Consider the following 8393-nt stretch of genomic DNA (forward strand, 5'->3'; position numbering starts at 1 on the left):
GTGTAGATATGGCTATGAACAACTGAAGTCACAGGCTCCTCCGACAGAGCAACATGAATATATATAGGACATAAAACAAATAAAACAGATGAAATAGTGCAAGAGAATGTTTTGAGATGTGCAAGAAATACAAATAAAATAGAAATGGAAAAAGACTAAATGGAATATGATATATTAGATAGATAATTAGCAAAATGCAAACAGATGAATGTGTATGTATGTGGTGTGTGTGTGTGTGTGTGTGTGTGCGTGTGTTTGTGTGTGTGTGTGTGTGTGTGTGTGTGTGTGTGTGTAGCATACTCAGTCTGGTAGGACGCCTGCAGAACGTTGCCTTCACTGCTGGGAATGTTAGTCGGCCAACCCATACGATGATACCGAGCCGCAACCTGCTTCAACACGTAGTCCTGTTATTAACACACACACACACACACACACACACACACACACACACACTTCCTTTGAAGTATGGATAAAGCATGGAATATAATCATATTAATAATTCAATTTGAATGCACATTAACATGTATGTTGTTCCCCTAAATTCATTACGGCTGTGTTTTTGGCTCGAGGCTTTGTTTGTCATTGTCCAATTGGTCTATGCCACCCGCTAGTAACTTTATCTCTCAGTCCAGCTTTGCCTCCACCATGGCCAATTCCTTCTCTCCCTCCACCCACAAAAACTGTCCTCTTTGCACAAGCCCCCCTCATTCATTCTAATTAAGCCAACTGAAACTAAATAGCAGAAGCTTTGTTTACAAGGGGCTAGCTGTGCTCAGCATTCTGTGCACGCAGGCACTTGTCTTTACAGCCAGTCAGGGGTTTATCTAGAGCTACACTTTCTGCTTACACTAATTTACATTTGTGTTTCCCTTTCCACTTATTTCCATATCTGCCACTGTGGGGCTAGGTTCCCTCTGCAGAATAAATGTATCAACCACATTTAAGCTATGACTAACACAGGCTTTTCCTTTTTTGTATGAAGTTTCGAGAGATTGAAGAGTGATGCAATAATGTCATCACCCGACGAGGCAACGGTAATGTTAGACAAGGTCAATGAGGATTGAAGTCTTAGAAAAATTGAGCAAAATAACATTGTCAGGAAAAATATTTAAAGACAGCCAAAGAAGTTCAAAGAATATATCAACAATCTCTTCAGATAGTTGATAAGAGATCAAACACCCGACAGCATGGTGCAATGCATTCTGGACCTAGCGAAGGATTAGAAAAACATAGAGAATTTAGATGAGTGATCGTTAATAACCTCAAAACCCATGATTATTTGTCAAAAATGTCTTCACCCATAAAATTGTGCCAAGACTAGAATGCAAAAGCCTCCAAACATGATTAGCCCTGGGAAATACCCTCAATAAATTATTTAAATAAATTATTATTTAAAGATGTTCTTGTTTTAGAAAAAAAAAACATTTACAGTACAGGCTTTGTATGGCAAGCCGATTTAGCTTTTATTCATTTCTGGAGGATATCAAAAAATAAATTCTTACTAGTAAGAATGCAAATTCTTGATATCAGAAATTCAATTGTAATTAGTTGTAATGTGTATTTCTGATATCAAGAATGTGATTTTAACTAGTGAGATTTGCATCGTTTTTCTCATTCATTTCAATGGGAGTTGAACTAGTAAAAATACCAATTTCTGATATCAAGAATTCAATTTAGTCGAAATGCCAATTGTTGATATCAGAAACACAATTTGAACTAGTTCAAAGTCCTTTTTGATATGGAATTCAATTGTTAATAGTTATAATTCAAATTGTATTTATAACTATAGTTACAATTGAATTCCTGATACCAAAAAAGGATGTTGAACTAGTTCAAATTGTATTTCTGATATCAACAATTGAATTACTGATATCAGAAATTGGCATTTAAACTAGATCAAATTCCAACTCCCATTGAAATGAATGAGAAATCTCACTAGTTAAAATCGCATTTCTGATATCAAGAATACACATTACAACAAGTTACAATTGAATTTTTGATATCAAGAATTTGCATTCTAACTAGTTAAAATTATATTTTTGATATCAGAAATAAACATTATTACTAGTAAGAATTGAATTTTTGATATCAAGAATTTGCATTCTTACTAGTAAGAATATATTTTTTGATATCCTCCAGAAATGAATAAAAGTTAAATCGGCTTGCCATAGGCATATGTACTGTAGCGTTTTTTTAATTTATTTTAATTTATCTGTTATGTTGATCTTATATAGTTTGCTAAGATCAAACCGTGGCGAGTAAACTGTGTAACGGTCCAATATATTCTGTTCCTATGCAGGTACAAACGTTGATGTAACTGCATTTGAATGTAGGTTTGGCTTTAAATGTTGCCTGTTCATTAACTTCCATCGGTGTCTGTCTGAAATCACTTACATAGCTACACATAATAAGCAGAGACACCGCCAGTCCAATACCATGCTAAATGAAAGTGGTGAACTGAGAAGTTCTCAAAGAGAGTCCAGCATTAGCCATTAAAGGAGAGAGCTACCAAGATGAAAAAACTATAATCCGTTGTGGCAGTAAGCAAGAAGCCAACCCAGAAGAGAAAACAAAACCCAATACCTATAAAGCGTTTAGCTGTGGCCAATTACACACCAGCTGGATCACCAGGAAAGAAGCTCAAGAAGCTCACCCTCTGTCTCACTCCAACAGTCGGTTTAAAGGAAAAACATTACTCTTGTAAAACACTGCAAACAAAGGCGGGGTTGTGGAATGGCAGTGCTTACGGCAGTAAAATAAATGCTTCAGGGCCAACTTTTGGGTATCTCACTTGAAAGAATGACTTGAAACATTCAGTTTGAGCACCGCTGACAACCTGGCAATTTTAGATGAGGAGACGAGCAAGGGTATTTGGAGGTAAAACTACTTCAGAAGTGGGATCTATTGACCACTAGCATCAAATTGAAGCTGTTGGAGTTTCTGCTCAGTGTTGTGGATCCCAATCAGGTGAACGGATGGATTGAGATGTGCACTTGACTTCTGTATAAAATACACATCACAGTGATAAAAGCTTCAAAGGGGTTTGTGTGATTTCAAAGAATAACTATCCTTTCAGCAATTACAACTGGATACATATAAAATGAGTTGGAAAAAAGGTTCAGGCCTACGCTGCATGCATCAGTATTCGCTCTCGCTCTACGCCCTGTTCATTTTCATGCAGGTGATGTTAGCCTCCACTCACAAAAAAGGAAACAGGCAATACAAAATTCCACCTGCTGCCCATATTACTAGATACATAACACATATTGTAGGTATTATTTTGTGAAAACTGTAACACACCTAATTGTAAAACATCAACATGTAATTAAATAGCAGATCCTGTGTGTATGGACATTTCTTTAAACATGTTAAATAGTTAGGAGCATGCACGAGTGGAAGGGAATGAAGCAAAAGGAGCAAACATAAAAGAAGACAAGATGGTGTTAACACCTCTGAGGTGTTTGCTCCACAGCTCCAGAGGTGTGAGGAAAGGGATTTGCTCTGAGCACCCACACTGCCTATGAGTTTGAGGATTACCCCTGTCCAGGCTGTGGAGGCAGAGCCAGGTGTGGGCTAGTATATGGTTTGCCTGTGAGGGACTGAATTTGAGAGTGTGGGTGAAAGATGGGGAGAGAGGCTGAGCCTTTACACAGGGCTGGTGTCTGTAAACAACCTTGTGTGCAGCACATCGCCTCGGGGTGTGAAAGTCTGAGGGAGAGGCGGCTTATTCTGAGCAGCTCCAGTTATGCTCTCATGTAGCTTCCTGAATTCAACATGCCCTCCGGGCTTTATAGGCTTCATGTCAGGATCAGTCACAGATTTGCGAACCTGATTCTAAAAAAGGTGGTTAAATAGGTAGTCCTACGATTATCTTAAGTGCAAACAATGTCTAGAAATAGATGTTTCAGTCATTTTGATTTCATGTCATCCTTTCCAAAAGACAAATTATGTTGTTACAGTATTTATAACTGCTTTCATTAAATGTGCATGGTAACTTGGTCTACAATGAGGGTCATTGTCTTCTTCTGTTCATAAACAATCTATGTATTTAGAGAAAGTACACAATATAGCACCATCTAGTGGTGGTAAGCGGTAGTCCATTTATCAGAGTAATTAAATGTAATGGGACGTTTCCCTGCAGCCACTCATTATGCAGCGTTCCAGGCAAATCTAACACTAATGAAAGTTATGCTGGGATAGTTTATCTTTTTTATTTCATTATAGGCGCAGGTTAACTACACACGATTAACAGTTTGTTGAGTACTCATGCACTGCTCAGGGACATACAACTAAACACTTGACCTTTACTGTCTCGAATCATTTCAGGATTATTGTTCAACTCAATGTTGATTAACATGTTCTCCCATTTGTATATTCTTACTTAAAATAATAAGATGTTAAAAAATGGCATTATCATATTTATTTAGGAATATATTTTACCTTATAATTTGCTCTGTTAAAAGATATTTTTGCAAAGCAGGTGAAAGATACGCATTTGTGTCAGGTAGCCGGTTAAGTCATTCACAGATAATAGTGAATTATGCTATCAACAGTAAGATAGTGAGTCATTTTTTATATATTTTTAAGTGGGAAATGAACCCCCTAAATTGAGTAGAAACCAGACAAAAATGTAAAACAATGATATTAGTATTTATGTGAGTCATTTTTTGAATAACTCCAGTTACTCTGAGGAAATAGAATCATCATTCTACTACCTTCTGACTATGAAGACAATTGTATCGAAGGTTACGGACAACACAATGCCTTTGCTGTTATTCAGCTGCGAGCAACCTGTCTCTTCACCCTAGCTCAGCTCAGCTCTCTTTGTCTAATCCCATTTTTCCAATCTCTTTCAATCTCAGTGTACTTTTCTGTGGTGGCCTTTTAATGTTGCAGCATGGTTATTACAACAGATATTGTTAGTGTCAGTTAAAGGTTGGTTTCCCCTTCAAGCAGCATCCATATACATTTTTGCGTTGTTGAACATGCAAAGCAGTTGACATGTGAAAAGTGTATTACTTAATTGTACTCAACGATGTCAGTATGCATAATACACATAGTAAATACAATAATGAACCCCAAATGCCAGTTGTTAAGTGATTTGAGGCTATGAACTGACCAACAAACGTTCAATAATCACCATCTACTGTACTTGTTTCCGTTTCTTCTTTTGAAAATAGTGGCTATATTTTTTACAATCAATTTCAAAGACAGAGAGTTTATATAGAAGCAATATCCTTAAAGTGCATAGCTCCATCCAATACCGATGCCTGCTTCTTTATTCAGAAAGGAAAAAAAAAACCTAGACTTTTTGATCCCATCAAGAGAAAAGGAAAATCCCTTTTCTCTGATTTACACCTTAATTTTTTTATGACCGAGCTGTGATGAAATGTTTTGCCCTTAGGTAATTGTTGCATGATTTATGTACTTTTGTAGAAAATAAAAGATTTGTGCAGAGATGCAAAGCTGAATTGGTAAGCCTGCAAGGACACACACACAAAGGCATCGCATAATGCAGCCTCTGAAGGCCAAATGGTTCCATGGTCATATCTGGAGATGACGGCAGCCCATAAACATGTATTGTGTGCCTTGGCTCCAGTCCTGAAATAAGATTTTGTATATTAGAAGGAACATTTGAAACCTTAGGAAAGGCTATCCATGAAAGAAAACACAATTATTGTTATAATTTCTCCTTACAATAAAGGTAATATATGACTCATTATTGTGTAATGTTTTCATTTATTTAAGCTCATTGTGTTTTACGTCACTCATTTGCATGCTCTGCTCTATCCGATTATATGTAATAACACCAAATGATAACACTTTCCGCATAATTATAAGAGCTTAATAACGACAAATATTAGGAACCACATTAGCAAATGTTAGAGCATGTGTGTGAGAAATAAAAATAAAAAGATAAACAAAGTAAATGTAAAGAATATCATGTATCAAGGTAATTGTCATGTTTACTCAGAGGCCGATAAGTATACAGTATAATATAGTACATTTGTACTATCTGTCTATGGATGTGCATTAGTAGCATGGTGACTTCAGGACTGTTACCTGTAATGGTGTATTGTTTGACATTTTATTCTTGCTAATTTCACTTTCGCTGTAAAGGATGAGAATATTCAATCAGCTACTGAGAAATTCCTCAAAAGTGGATGTTGTGAAAATAATGTTACAATGTAGGATTTTCTTTCCTAAGATCTTGTAGTCAGAGACACTTGTTTTTCAGGTTTTTATCTCGACTCCTGTGGTGTAGGCTTTGGATTTGATTTGAGAATCCCGGTTATTAGTCAATAGGCCAAACCAGAAATGTCCGCTTCTTGGGTAGAAGGCAACTTTTCATCTTTGTTGCTAATGATGTGAGAAGTCTCTCTAAGCTAACAGTTCTCATGTGTAAGTGTCATCATATCAGTAACACAGAATATAACGTAGGAAGCTCGCACCTAGTGTAGAGGCAACAAGTCCTCAAGTGACGGTGTCGCAGCGTTCGTAGCTGACAACACCAGACTGAGAACAGGACATTTTCTCCACAACATGTTCAACAATATTTAGCAGTTTACAGTAAATACAGAATCATTGTATTTATTACTTTTTGTCACTGTTGTTTAAACATTTTAAAATGTGTAATAATTCTAGACCTTCCAAATGTGCTTTTGTATTACTTTATGACATAACTTGTCCCTGGAGATCGGGGGAGCTCCTGCTTTCCAAACCCACATAATTTGATTACCCACTACAATGCCGCTATGCACTAAATGGGCTGGCTCCGGCCTATATAGCTGAACTCCTCCAGCGCTACACCCCAGCCAGAGCTTTAAGGTCTGCTGACCAGCTGCTGCTGGTAGTGCCCAAGACCAGGCTCAAAACCAGAGGTCACAGAGCCTTCGCAGCGGCTGGCCCTAGGCTCTGGAACACTCTGCCCCTCTATGTGAGGTCGGCCCAGACCCTAGGGTTTTTTAAATCTACACTTAAGACACACGTCTTCTCCCTGGCCTTCTAGTCAGAGCGGAGCACGACTCCTGACTATTCCCTGTGTTTTTTATATCTGTTGTAATTTATTGTCTTTTATTGTGATTGTAGCAATGTGTTTTTATTACATGTGCTGTACAGCACTTTGGCTCGACCAAAAATCGCTTTTAAATGTGCTTTATAAATAAAACTTGGTTTGATTTGTAATGTATGCTAGCTGTGATGCTACAGTGACTCCTGTTTACTTGTAAACTTGTACTTGAAGTTGTAATTACTACTTTAATATTTTAAATAAATGTATACTGTATGTATGTAGAAAGTATGACGTATGCATTGGTTTCAGCATTTGCTTGTAAGGTAATCCATCATCAGAAGGCCTCTTCTGAGCTTCTGCATCTCATAAGGGTTACAGTGTTAAAACACATTATGCATTTATTTGAATTTCTCTCTCTCTGAATTCAAAACATTGTGATTGGCTCCATGCAGATCTCAACATGGTAAGGGTTAAGCTAATGGTGCTAACAGCAAGAACAGTTAAAATAACTCAACACATAAAAGTTATAAAGTTGGCTTTTTTCACTATTTAAAAGAAGTACCTTCAGATTGTTGTTAAAAGGAAGCTACTGTTCATTCTATTATGGTTTATTGAGCAGTCACTGTAATGTAGGCTAATGTAATGTAATGATTTGGTACAGCATGAGTGTGGTGTTGTGTTGTGAGTGGACAAGATGGACGTGGATTACTTCGGGTAATCTTGGCCTACACACAGTCCTGTTGAAATGTGTTGTTTGCAGTTCGTGTATCATTAACGAGGAATATACGTAACGAAGAGTACTTCTTAAGTGTGGGAGAAACAGCAAGTACAAGTCTTACTAGAAGTTTGAGAGTAGAGTCTCCTCCCTAGGAGGGTTAGTCTCCACATTTTCCTGTAGTAGGTACGGGGTTTCGTTTGTATCGTACAGGTCTTAGGTTTTGTAAGTGTTGTACTACTTTTTGAAGACACTCCTCTACTTTTATCAATAGTAGGGCTACTTACCCCTTCAACTTAGAAGGTGACTTTTCTGTTTGAATACTTAATTATGACAAAATACCGTCAACGTTAATTAAAATTTTTCAATTTCCACCGTAGGTCGGGCGTTCGGTTTATCTAACTTTTGTGAGGTACACAAACAAGTTTTTGACTCGAAGGAACACTAAACCAAAACATTGGACGCGGCCGGTGAGCACGTACAACCACGCTCAGGGAACGACACAGAGTTAGTTTTATGAAGGGGAAACTTACTGACAGGAACCAACTTATTACATTTTGTGAACGCCCGTAAGGCACTTCTAAGTTGGGTCATCGTTAACAGAGTTTAGCGTTGTACCTACCGACACGGGATGTGTCCTAACGTACGACTCTATTCGATCGATCC

Source organism: Notothenia coriiceps, unplaced genomic scaffold (assembly GCF_000735185.1).
Source record: "Notothenia coriiceps isolate Sejong01 unplaced genomic scaffold, NC01 NC01_scaffold00033837, whole genome shotgun sequence".
Taxonomy (NCBI): Eukaryota; Metazoa; Chordata; class Actinopteri; order Perciformes; family Nototheniidae; genus Notothenia; species Notothenia coriiceps.